This window comes from Bos javanicus, chromosome 9, assembly GCF_032452875.1.
Source record: "Bos javanicus breed banteng chromosome 9, ARS-OSU_banteng_1.0, whole genome shotgun sequence".
NCBI classification, from domain to species: domain Eukaryota; kingdom Metazoa; phylum Chordata; class Mammalia; order Artiodactyla; family Bovidae; genus Bos; species Bos javanicus.
Genome location: NC_083876.1, coordinates 43,597,182 through 43,610,635, shown reverse-complemented (window position 1 = coordinate 43,610,635; position 13,454 = coordinate 43,597,182). Strand labels below are relative to the sequence as shown.

General features: G+C 38.0%; 1 protein-coding gene and 1 non-coding gene across 2 annotated transcripts in view; one reads left to right on the top strand and one right to left on the bottom strand.

The window, feature by feature from the left end:
• Positions 1-13,454, top strand: part of CRYBG1 (crystallin beta-gamma domain containing 1) — a 233,113-nt gene that overhangs the window by 32,852 nt on the left and 186,807 nt on the right. The window lies entirely within an intron of this gene.
• Positions 10,322-10,394, bottom strand: TRNAC-ACA (transfer RNA cysteine (anticodon ACA)). Its single transcript has one exon. It is a non-coding gene; the product is annotated as a tRNA-Cys (tRNA).

Sequence of the window (13,454 nt, the reverse complement as noted above, 5' to 3'; positions counted from 1 at the left end):
ATAACCTCAGATATGCAGATGATACCACCCTTATGGCAGAAAGTGAAGAGGAACTCAAAAGCCTCTTGATGAAAGTTAAAGTGGAGAGAGAAAAAGTTGGCTTAAAGCTCAACATTCAGAAAATGAAGATCATGGCATCTGGTCCCATCACTTCATGGGAAATAGATGGGGAAAGAGTGTCAGACTTTATTTTTCTGGGCTCCAAAATCACTGCAGATGGTGACTGCGGCCAGAAAATTAAAAGACGCTTGCTCCTTGGAAGGAAAGTTATGACCAACCTAGATAGCATATTCAAAAGCAGAGACATTACTTTGCCAACAAAGGTTCGTCTAGTCAAGGCTATGTTTTTTCCTGTGGTCATGTATGGATGTGAGAGTTGGACTGTGAAGAAGGCTGAGCGCCGAAGAATTGATGCTTTTGAACTGTGGTGTTGGAGAAGACTCTTGAGAGTCCCTTGGACTGCAAGGAGATCCAACCAGTCCAGCCCTGGGTGTTCTTTGGAAGGAATGATGCTAAAGCTGAAACTCCAGTACTTTGGCCACCTCATGCGAAGAGTTGACTCATTGGAAAAGACTCTGATGCTGTGAGGGATTGGGGGCAGGAGGAGAAGGGGACGACAGAGGATGAGATGGCTGGATGGCATCACTGACTCGATGGACATGAGTCTGAGTGAACTCCGGGAGTTGGTGATGGACAGGGAGGCCTGGCGTGCTGTGATTCATGGGGTCGCAAAGAGTTGGACACGACTGAGCGACTGATCTGATCTGATGTTTGTCATAGCTTTTCTTCCAAGGATCAAAAGTCTTTTAATTTCATGGCTGCAGTCACTGTACACAGTAATTTTGGAACTCAAAATAGGATCTGTTACTGTTTCCATTTCTTCCCCATCTATTTGCCATGAAGTGATGGGGCTGGATGCCATGATCTTTGTTTTTTGAATGTTGAGTTTTAAGCCAGCTTTTTCACTCTCCTCTTTCATCTTCATCAAGAGGCTCTTTAGTTCCCCTTCACTTTCTGCCATTCAGGTGGTGTCATATGCATATCTGAGATTATTGATATTTCTCCCAGCAATCTTGATTCCAACTTGAGCATCATCTAGCCTGGCATGATGTTCTCTGCATATAAGTTAAATAAGCAGGGTGACTATATACAGCCTTGATGGACTCCTTTCTCACTTGAACCAGTGCATTGTTCCATGTCCAGTTCTAACTGTTGCTTCTTGACCTACATACAGGTTTCTCAAGAGGCAGGTATTGTGGTCTGGTATTCCCATCTGTTTAAGAATTTTCTATAGTTTATTGTGATCCACACAGTCAAAGGCTTTAGCATAGTCAGTGAAACAGAAGTAATGTTTTTCTGGAATTCTCTTGCTTTTTCTATGATCCAGTGGATGTTTGATCTCTTAGTTCCTCTGCCTTTTAAGGGATTCTTGCCCACAGTAGTAGATACAATGGTCATCTGAGTTAAATTCACCCATTCCCGTCCATTTTAGTTCACTGATTCCTAAAATACCAATGTTCTCTCTTGCCGTCTCCTGTTTGACCACTTCCAATTTACCCTGATTCATGAACCTAACATTCCAAGTTCCTATGCAATATCATTCTTTGCAGCATCAAACTTTACTTTCATCACCAGACACATACACAACTGGGCATCATTTCCACTTTGGTGATGCTTGCTTTATGCTTTTTGTAGAAATCATTTGTCAGGGAAGAATTCCAACCTCATTGAGAATTACAGAAAGTAACAAGACTCCAAAAGAGACAAAAGGCATCAGGTTGTCTTGCCATCACTCCATAGATGCCTAAAGTCAATAAGGAGACTCAGTGGATCAGAGCAAGACAGTTTGTTATTCACACAGAGCAAACAGCACGAGCATCAGCAGGGCAATGCCAGTTCTCCTGACCTCCAAGGACCTCAGCGTGAGGTGTTCCAAGCTGCAAAACCCAGGGCTGAGAACTCAGCACCTTTTATATCAAGCAGTAAATGAGCCAGTCGTCCCCCACAGAACAAGTTGTTGTCCTGAAGTCATGTCACAATTGCCTTGATCTATTTTAATTGGCTGTGTGACTAGCTGCAGAAATGGCTCAAGAATAGGCTGGCTAAGACCTTGAGATTTGGTCTATTCAGAAACATCCTATAAGGATGTTTGGAACCAATAGCTGATTGCCTTTCACAACAAGAATTTCTATAGTTTGCTAGAGGATTTTAACATGAATGGCTACTGAATTTTACCATGAGATTTTCTGTGTATATTAAAAAAAAAAAAAAAAACAAATTTTCTCCTTTAATCTGTTTTTCACATTTGTTATATTAATAGTAACATCAATTGTCTCATGTTAAATCAGGCTGGAATTTGTGGAGTAAATTCTTCTTGGTGAAGATACATTTTATTTTGTATACTTGGAGAAATTCATTTTGCTAATATTTTATTTAGCATTTTTATGACTATACCTATAATTGAGATTGGCCGATAGTTTTCTTTTCTTTATAACCCATGTCTGTTTGGATATCAAGGATATATGAGCCTTAAAAAATTAGTGAGCTTTTCTTCTTTCTCTATTCTTGGTAACACTTTACATAAGAGGAGTTACAAGATAAATGTTACCAGAAGCTTTAGTAAAGGTTACTGTAAAAATATTAGGGCCAGTGAGCTTTTGAGTAGTTTTTAGAATACTGTTTCAGTTTCCTCACTAGGACTTTAATCACTGTGTCTATCTTGAGTCAATTTTAGTAATTTATATACTTTTAGAGAAGTTTCTACTCTTCACATTTTCAAATATATTGGCATAATATTTTCATGATTTAGAAAACCATTTCTGTTCCTGCAGTTCAGTTTCTGTCATTATTCCTCATGGTTTTAATTTTCTTTTTCCTCTCAAGTATGTGTTTCCTATTTCATTAATTTTGAATCTTATCTTTCTATCCCTTTTCATTTAAGTTTATACTGTTCCTTTTCTAATTTATTAGGTGAATGCTTAGTTCATTAATTTTTAGTCTTTCTTTATACACACACACACATACACACACACATATATTTAAAACTGAATTATCTTCCAAGTACTGATTTATCCAAATACCTTTAATTTGTTATACAGTATTTTTATTGTTGTTCGACTGTGTTTTACAGTTCTAATTATGATGTATCCTTGGGCCCATGAATAATTTAGATATGAGATTACAAATTTTCAAAGACACAGGATTTTATTTTCTCTGAGTAGTGGTTTTGCTTCTACTTTACCTGCCAGAGTCTCATCTAATCAACTCCTATTCAAGTCACTTATTTGCATTAATTCCTCAGCTTGTGATTACTGCATTACAAAGGTAAATGCAAGGTCTATAAATTCAGACTTTGGCATTGTGTTTTTCACGGGAGACTCTTTTCCCTATCCTGAGCCCTGGGCACATAGCAGGCTTTCTTGGTCTTTCCCTGGGTCAGTGGCGGTGGTGGTTGCGGTTGGGGGATGGGGCGTGTTTCTGCTTCCCTTTTCATGGAGGATGTATCCTACCCATGGATCCAGCTTTATGACCAGGTCTTATTTCCAGCTCTCTGCCTTGCATGATCCCAGGGCTATGTGACTTGTTTCCTCAGGATCATTAAAGCCCTAATCTCTAGATATTAGAGCTTATTTCTGGATTTGCTATCCCCATCAGGATGTCTGAGTGCCAGCTTGTGTGCTCGTTTATTTTGCTTTGAGTTCTTTATTTCTGATGCCAAGATATTTGTTTTTCTTTCTCTTTCTCTCTCTTTTTAGCTCAGCTATGAATTTTAATTTGGTAAAATTTATCTCACATTTCTGTGTTTATGGTGAAAGAGTGTCAACCTTTGATTAATCTCTCACAGATCTGTCCAAACAGAACTGCTGCTTCAGAGTGGACAGAAAATGAACTCATAAATTCAGTGGGGAGTAAAGAGCACATCACAGTTCTTCTATAGTTAATACATTAAGTAATTATAATATTAGCACCTGTGTGTGTGACTTTACCAACCTCTAGCAAGGGAGAATTCTACCACTCTTGCCAGAATATGTAATTTCATTTCTAGCATTTCAAGAAGGCCCGATTTTTCCTTGTTGACATCTTTAGCACCAGAGTCAGAAAAACCAATACCTGAAATCTCAGGTATGCCAGTTGTAGCATATGTCAATAGAAAGGTCAAGTTTAATAATATTGTCTTTTGACCAAATATGCAGACCATGTACTTGCTGATTCCCTGTTCTGCCAGAAAAACAAGACCTCGGGGCAACACCCACTGCTTGAATTTTGATTGATTATATCATGGTATGCAAAGACATCCAAACTGAAGTTGCTGTGGTATTACATGAAGTCATTGTATTTAAGTGCTATATTTTTCCAAATGGCTTTAATCCTGGTTCACTTTACTTTTAACATGTACATGACTATAGAATTAAAGAGGACTTGAAATCATTGTTGCCTCAAATAAGACAACACCAGATTATAGTTTAGGAACTGTAAGGGTTAGTTTTAACTAACCCTTACACTTTAAAAGGGTTTTAACGAGCTACATTCAGATCATGACCTGCAACATAATCTTTCTATAATCCTCGGCTTTAGGTCCCTCATTTCTGATAAAGAAGAGGGTGTGATCAAGGAACACAAAGTGCAGAAGTCGGCATTATGCCCAGAATGAGACGGTTTGGGGTCATTGGAAGGTTATTTTCATACCTGCCTCTATGAAATCAGTGGGGCGTATCACCATCCACTCTCTGACCACTGAGTGATAATCTCTACATTTGAAACATTTCTAACAAAGGATTGACTAGGGATAAATTGTAATACTCACCCACTCCCTATTTAATTCCAGGAAATCCTGTGATTTTTACCCTTTGCTTGTATAAATGCAGGAATTTGAGCTGCTGCATCTCTGCATCAGTGAAGCCTTTGGGTATCGACTGTCTCTAAATTAAATTTATAGGGCCCTACATTCTCTGGTAATTAGTGTTATCATGAGACATACCATAGTTTATCAGTAAGTGCCCCAAATACCAAGTCTCACCGATCTATCATACAAATTCTTTCTTTTTTTTTCTCCAGGAAGTTATGAAGTACAATATATAGACTGAATCCTTGCCCATCTTCCCTACTTTCAAGGATCTCAGACCCAGTAGACATGAGCATACTAAGCAGAGGGAAGAGAATAACAACAATAAAAATTCAACAATTTTTTCAGTGAATTCAGAAGCCATTTCAGCAATTGATGGCAAAATTCTGTCTCCTATAAAATATACAGGAAGTGTCTTTTTATTGAAGTATATAGTTTATTTACAATATTAGTTTCAGGTGTACAGCTTAGTGATTCAGCAATTTTTTCTGATTATATTCCATTATAGGTTATTATAAGATATTGAATATAATTCCTTGTGCTATACAGTACACCCTTTTTGCTTATGTATTTTATGTGTAGTAGTTTGTATCTGTTAATCTTATACTCCTAATTTGCCACATTCCTTTGGTAATCATAACTTTATTTCTTGTATCTGTGAGTCTCTTTTTATTTTGGTTATATATGCATTTGTATTATTTTTTAGTTTCCACATATAGATGATGTCATACAGTGTAAATCTTTCTCTCTGTCTGACTTCACTAAGTATAATATTCTCTAGGTCCATCCGTGTTGCTGCAAATAACATTACTTCATTCTTTTTTATGGCTGAGTAATATTCCTCTGTGTGTGTGTGTGTGTGTGTGTGTGTGTGTGTGTGTGTGACTTCTTAAATTCTTAAGCTAATCATCTGTTGATGGGCACTTGGGTTGTTTCATGTCTTGGCTACTGTAAATAATGCTGCTGTGAATATTGGGATGCATGTATATTTTTGAATTAGAGTTTTTATTTTTTCTGGACATTTACCCAGGAATGGGATTGCTTGAGCATATGGTAGCTGTTTTTAGTTTTTTAAGAAACTTCTGTACTGTCTTCCACAGTGGCTGCACTAATTTACATTCTCAATAGGGAGTTCTCTTTTCTTCTCACCCTCTTCAGTCTGTATTATTTGTAGACTTCTTAGTGACAGCCATTCTGACAGGTATGAGGTGGTACCTCATTGTAGTTTTTAATTTGCATTTCTCTAATAATTAGTGAGCATCTTTTCATGTGTTGTTGGCCATCTGTATGTCGTCTTTGGAAAATTTTCCATTTAGGTCATCGTCTCCCTTTTTGATTGAATTGTTTGTATATTTTGAATATTAGTCCCTTGTTGATTGTATCATTTGCAAATATTTTCTCCTAGTCCATAGCTTATCTTTTCTTTATGGTTCCTTTGCTGTGCAAAGGCTTTAAATTTGATTAGGTAGATTTGTTCATTTTTACTTTTTTTTATTTTGGATCAGGAGACTGATCTAAGAAAACATTGCTACAGTCTGTCTGAGAATGTTTTGCCTAGGTTCTTCTCTAGGAGTTTTATGGTATCATTTTATATTTAGGTCTTTAAACCATTTTGAGTTCATTTTTGCATATGATATAAGGAAGTGTTCTGATATCTTTGATTTATATATAGCTGTCCAGCTTTCCCAGCACCACTTGTTGAAGAGACTATCTTTCTTCATTTTATGTTCTTACTTCTTTTGTCATAGATTAATTGACTGTAGGTGAGCAAGTTTATTTCTTGGCTCTCTATTATCTTCCATTGATCTATATATTAATATCAGTGTTTTGATTACTGTAGCTTTGTAATGTAGCCTGAAGTCTGGAAGGGTTATGCCTTCAGCTTTATTCTTTTTCTTCAGGATTGCTTTGGCAATTCTGGGTCTTTTGTGATTCCATATAAATTTTAGGGTTATTTGTTCTAGTCTTGTGAAAGTGTCATGGGTATTTTGATAGAAATTATATTAACTTTGTAAATAGTTTTGAGTACTATGGCCATTTTTTTATTGGAATATAATTGCTTTACAATGTTGTGTTAGGTTGTACAGTGTTAGGTTTATACACATAAATTAGCCATGTGTATAAATATATCCCCTCCCTCTAGAGCCTTCTTCCCACATACCCCCATCCCACCCCTCTGGCTCATCACAGAGCACTGAGCTGAGCTCTCTGTGCTCTACAGCAGCTTCCCACTAGCCATATATGATATTAGATATCAATTATAGGGAAAAAAAACTCTGTAAAAACACAGACATGGAAGCTAAACAATACACTACTAAATAACCAAGCAATCATTGAAGAAACTAAAGAGGAAATAAAACATACCCAGAAACAAATGACAATGAAAACTCAATGACCAAAACCCTATGGGATGCAGCAAAAGCAGTTTTAAGATAGAAGTTTATAGCAATACAATTCTACCTGAAGAAACAACAGTCTTAGTGTTTTATTTTTACCTAGGTTTTGTTAAGAACTGTAGTTCACATTGCTATTAAACCTTTCCAATGAGAAAGTTTGCCCAGGGAGCCAATTTATTTTCCATAGTAGAAGCACTCAACAAATACATATGAGTACTTTAAAATATCAAATTTAATTTAAGTTGAAGTCTGTGCATTTACAAAATAACTGAAGAAGCCTGGTGAGTCACCTTGCTATCTCTTGTCAAAGCCTCTTTGCATCAGAAAAACCTTTGGGTCAGCACTTTGATAATTCAGTATGTAGAAAATACTAACATGAGTCAAACATTGTAGTCAGTTTTCACAATATGCTTAAAAGGAATTTGTTTTTCACCCTTTAATTATCTAGATTATAACTTAGTTTATACTTTATTCTTCTAACTTTCTAGACCAAAATAACTCACTACCACCTTACAACTTGGTGTCCTTGTTGCATCTCAATCATTTAATACCAGGAAGTTAAAAAGTTACATTCATGACTGACAAGGGATTAGTCTCCAAAATATACAAACAACTCATGACATCTAACAGCAACAAAACAAACAACCCAATCAAAAAATGCACAGAAGACCTAAGTAGACATTTCTCCAGAGAAGACATACAGATGGCCAAGAGGCACAGGAAAAGATGTTCAACATTGCTAATTATTTGAGAAATGCAAATCAAAGCTACAGTGAGGCATCACCACATACTAGTCAAAGTGGCTATAATCAAAAAATCTACAATCAACCGATGCGGGAGGGGGTGTGGAGAAAGCCTCCTACACTGTTGGTGGGAATGTAAATTGGTACAGTTACAATGGAAAACGGTATGGAGGTTCTGTAAACTAAAAATAAACCTACCATGCGACCCTGCAATCCCACTCCTGGGCATGTATCCAGAGAAAAACATGATCCAAAAGGATACATGCTTCCCAGTGTTCACTGCAACACTGTTTACAATAGCCAAGACATGGAAGCAACCTAAATGTCCATTGACAGAGAAATGGATAAGGAAGATGTGGTATATACATACAATGGAATATTACTTAGTCATTAAAAAGAATAAATAATGCCATTTGCAGTATCATGGATGGACCTAGAAATTATCAGATTGAGTGAAGTAAGTCAGTAGAGAAGGAGAAATAATGACATTCCTTCCCTGTGGAATCTAAAAAGAAATTACACAAATGAACTTATAAAATAGAAACAGACTCACAGACTTAGAGAATGAACTTATGGTTTCCAGGGGTAAGGGAGAGGGAAGGGATAGTTTGGGAGTTTGTGATCAACATGTACACATTGCTGTATTTAGAATGGATAATCAACAAGGACCTAACACAGGGAACTTTGATCAATGTTAATGTGGCAGCTTGGGTGGGAGTTTCGGGGAGAATGGATACATATATATGTATGGCTGAGTACCTTCGCTATTCACCTGAAACTATCACAACATTGTTAACCAGCTATATCACAACACAAAATAAAAAGTTATTTTAAAAAACAAGTTGTATTCATGTTTCTGTTAGACAGTTTTGAACTTGTTGAGAACATCCATTTGAACAACTTTTTGGATATGTAGTATAGAGATGGTAAAATCTCTAAAAACATGTGGACCCAGGGAAATAAGCTTTAAATATTCTCTTACAGTTTGGAAAGAAATTTTTCTGTGTGATAACTTTAGTTTGGATTTTCCAGATACGTCCTTTAAGATGGACTATTTATTAAAGATATTGCTTGCACATATAAAAACAAACATTGCCAAATCTTACTTGAGGAAGTGCCCTTTTTCTTTCATTTTTTTATATTAGTGTAATTGTGTTTCCAAATTTGCTACCATGTTGACTGCAGCACTTTGACAGCATCATCTCTTAGGATTTTAAATAGCTCAGCTGGAATTCCATCACCTCCACTAGTTTTGTTTATAGTAATGCTATTTAAGGCCCGCAGACTTCAGAATGTCTGGCTCTAGGTGAGTGACTGCACCATGATGGTTATCTGGGTCATTAAGACTGGTTTTTTTTTTTTTTTGGTACAGCTCTTCTGTGTATTCTTGCCACCTTTTCTTAATATCTTCTGCTTCTGTTAGGTCCATACCATTTCTGTCCTTTATTGTGCCCATCTTTGCATGAAATGTTCCCTTGATATCTCTAATTTTCTTGAAGAGATCTCTAGTCTTTCCCATTCTATTGTTTTCCTCTATTTCTTTGCACTGTTCACTTAAGAAGGCTTTCTTATTACTCTTTGCTATACTTTGGAACTCTGCATTCAGTTGGGTATATCTTTCCCTTTCTCCTTTGCCTTTCACTTATCTCCTTAGCTATTTGCAGGGTCTCCTCAGATAACCATTTGCCTTGTTGCATTTCTTTTTCTTTGGGATGGTACTGTTAAAGGACTGCACTCAATCTGCCAGCAAATTTGGAAAGCTCAGCAGTGGCCGGAAAACTGGAAAAGTTGTTTCATCCCAATCTCAAAGAAGGGCAATGCCAAAGAATGTTCAAACTGCAGTACAATTGCACTCATTTCACATGCTAGCAAGGTCATGCTCAAAATCCTTCAAGCTAGGCTTCAACAGTACATGAATTGAGAACTTCCAGATGTATAAGCTGGATTTAGAAAAGGGAGAGGAGCCAGAGATAAAATTGCCAACATCTGCTGGATCATAGAAAAGCAAGAGAATTCCAGAAAAACATCTATTTCCGCTTCATTGACTGTGCCAAAGCCTTTGACTGCATGGATCACAACAAACTGAGGAAAATTCAAGTGATGAGAATACTAGACTACCTTACCTGCCTCCTGAGAAATCTGTATACAGGTCAAGAAACAACAGTTAGAATTGGACATGAAACAACGGACTAGTCCCAAATTGGGAAAGAAAGTGAAGTCGCTCAGTCATGTCCGACTCTTTGCGACCCCATGGATTGTAGCCCACCAGGCTTCTCCATCAATGGGATTTCCCAGGCAAGAATACTGGAGTGAGTTGCCATTTTCTTCTCCAGGGGATCTTCCCAACCCAGGGATCGAACCCGGGTCTCCTGCATTGTAGGCAGATGCTTTTACCATCTGAGCCACCAGGGAAGTCTTAAATTGGGAAAGGAGTATGTATATTGTCACCCTGCTTATTCAGCTTATATGCAGCATACATCGTGCAAAATGCCGAGCTGGATGAAGCACAACCTGGAATCAAGATCACCAGGAGAGATATCAATAACCTCAGATATTCAGATGACACCACCCTTATGGCAGAAAGTGAAGGGGGGAACTAAAGAGCCTCTTGATGAAGATGAAAGAGGAGAGTGAAAAAATCTGGCTTAAAACTCAACATTCAAAAAATTAAGATCATGGTATCTGGTCCCATCACTTCAAGGCAAATAGATGGGGAAACAATGGAAACAGTGACAGACTCTATTTTCCTGGGCTCCAAAATCACTGCAGATGGTGACTGCAGCCATAAAATTAAAAGACGTTTGGTCCTTGGAAGAAAAGCCATGACAAACCTAGACATCGCATTAAAAAGCAGAGACATCACTTTGCTGACAAAAGTCTGTCTAGTCAAAGCTATGGTTTTTCCAGTAGTCTTGTATGGATGTGATAGTTGGGCCATAAAGAAGGCTGAGAGCCAAAGAATTGATGCTTTTGAACTGTAGTTTTGGAGAAGACTCTTGAGAGTCCCTTGGACAGCAAGGAGATCAAACCAGTCAATCCTAAAGGAAATCAATGCTGAATATTCATTGGAAGGACTGATGCTAAAGCTCCAATCCTTTGGCCACCTGATGTGAAGAGCATCAGGAAAAACCCTGATGCTGGGAAAGATTTAAGGCAGGAGCAGAAGGGTGTGACAGAGGATGAGATGGTTGGAAGGCATCATCGACTCAGTGGACATGAGTTTGAGCAAACTCCAGGAGACAGTGAAGGATAGGGAGGCCTGCCATGCTGGTAGTCCATGGGGTTGCAAATAGTCAGTCTTGATTGAGTGACTGAACAACAATTGTGTTTGTGTTTTCTCTCTCTCTCATTTTTTCTTGTTTGCTTTATTGGGCCCTAGAAATGGATGGAAAAAATATTCCAGAAGCATAGGAATAAAAACAGATGCAGGAGGAGCAGCTTGATCACATGTGAGGGCAGAATAGTTTCAAGTGGTCTTGAAAAGATTGGCCTTGGTGTTGGAAGAAATCAAATGATTTGTCAGAGCCCTTTAAGAGTAGACTCAGAATGAGTAAAGGGCTGATGGCAAAAACAGCCAGAACATTCTGAAAACAAAGGTAGCTTACTTTGTGATAGGGTCCCAAACAAAATATGCTTTATGGTCATGCTGTACTCCTGAGTTTGCTGTTTGTACCTGACCCTGCTTCTTGTCCTGATCACAGAAACAAGTTAGTACAGTTTCCCTGGCTGTTGACTCAACATTTGTCACCCGATTCCATATTCTTCTACTTATGACTAAAAACCTAAAGCAAACACACACAAAAAGAGTAGACTCTTAAGTATTTATTGAATACTTATAGAACACAGAATAAACTTTGATAAGTGCCAGGCACTGTGCAAAGAATGAGAATAGAAATAGATGAATGTCATACAGTTCCTGCCTACATGGACTGCATTATCTAGTGGTATAGACAGACAATGAGCAACTCTCTATAATATTATATGAAAATTATGACCCCCACAGTATTTATGAGGAGATAAATGAGGGTGGTCAGTTCTTTGAGGGGAAGTCAAAGGTTTCGCAAAGGAGATGTGAGCTAAATCTCAAAGTAGGAGCAGGAGTTTGTTAGGTAGAGGAAGGTGAGAAGAAGAGCATTTTAAGCCAAGAAAAGGTGAGGAGAGTTATGAGAGTTGCTGGTGCTTTGGGGAACTGTCTGTCTTGCTAGCTAGTGGAGGTGTTGATCAGTGATCCAGTGCTGTGCTCAAACTGAGGCAGTGCCTGCAGGCATGACCTCTCCTCCTAAATTATCTAATGACTTTCTGGTCATAACTGAGTTTTCAGGTAAAAAGTATGAATAATTTTTTTCTTGATATTAAATCTAAAATTGTGAAGACCCTCTTAACCTCTTTTCAACATGTAGAGTAAATAATAGAATTGAACTCATTTGTAGTAAGTAATATTTTTTTTCATAAATGTGTGGAGAGGTGGTTTGGGGAAAGTTGAAGTTGTACAAGCATAATGTGATACCTAGTAGAGGAACCTCTCCAATAATTTTACAGACATAATATTCTTTCTTTATCCCCTGCTGAGCCCAAAAGGAAGTTCATTACTTCCTGCTGGAATTTGCTACACATTTGCTATTCTGCAAGACTAAGACTCCAAGATCTGAGTTGCCAGGTCAGAGTTCTGTTTCCCAGGGATGATTCTGTTTAATAAAAGCAAAGAGGAGCCTCTGTTTACTCATCTGTAGCAAGCAACTCTTCAGAAAGAACTGGTGAATGCTTTGGACATCACTTGTATTTTGTGTGTGTTGTCTATCATAGAGTTTTCCCTTCGTTTTTCTTTTTTTAAATAGAAAACTCGATTCTGAGAATTTTTGAGTCACATTTTCTATCACTAGTATATCATTCTCTTATTTTGTGAATGAGTCTTTGACACTCCCTCAGAATCATTCGATAAATGATGGGGACTTGTCAGAGGAAGTGACCCAAAGAAATGACACTGAGACCTTTGTCTGTGGCCTGAAGAAGGGGTGATCATTATAGATCTTCAGTTCAACAGTATGCGGGATGGGAGTGCTGCAGTGGGGGTAAGGGGTGGGGGCCAGAATGCTAAGCAGGCCCACTGGTTGGAGGGAGCATGGAAGACCCTAATTGTAAGCTCTGTGGGGGCAGGGAGCTGGCCTCTGCTAGCTTATGCTCCTGGAGCTTTGTCTGACCTGTGACAGGTTCTTAACCAAACAATCTGTTGGAGGAGGAATTGAAAATGTCTCTTTGTGACTAGAACACAGAGAACAAGGGGCTGCATGGAATAAACTGACACTGAGAGAAAGCTATACAAGGCCTTGTGCCCCTTAAAGATAAGGGGCTTTGTCGTTGGCAGTGGAACACCAGTAAAGGATTTTAAACATAACTGGTTTGTTCTACAGTGTAATGCCAGCACTTCCCAACTCTGATTGTGATCAGCAGTGAGAAATGCATTTTACTTTGTTG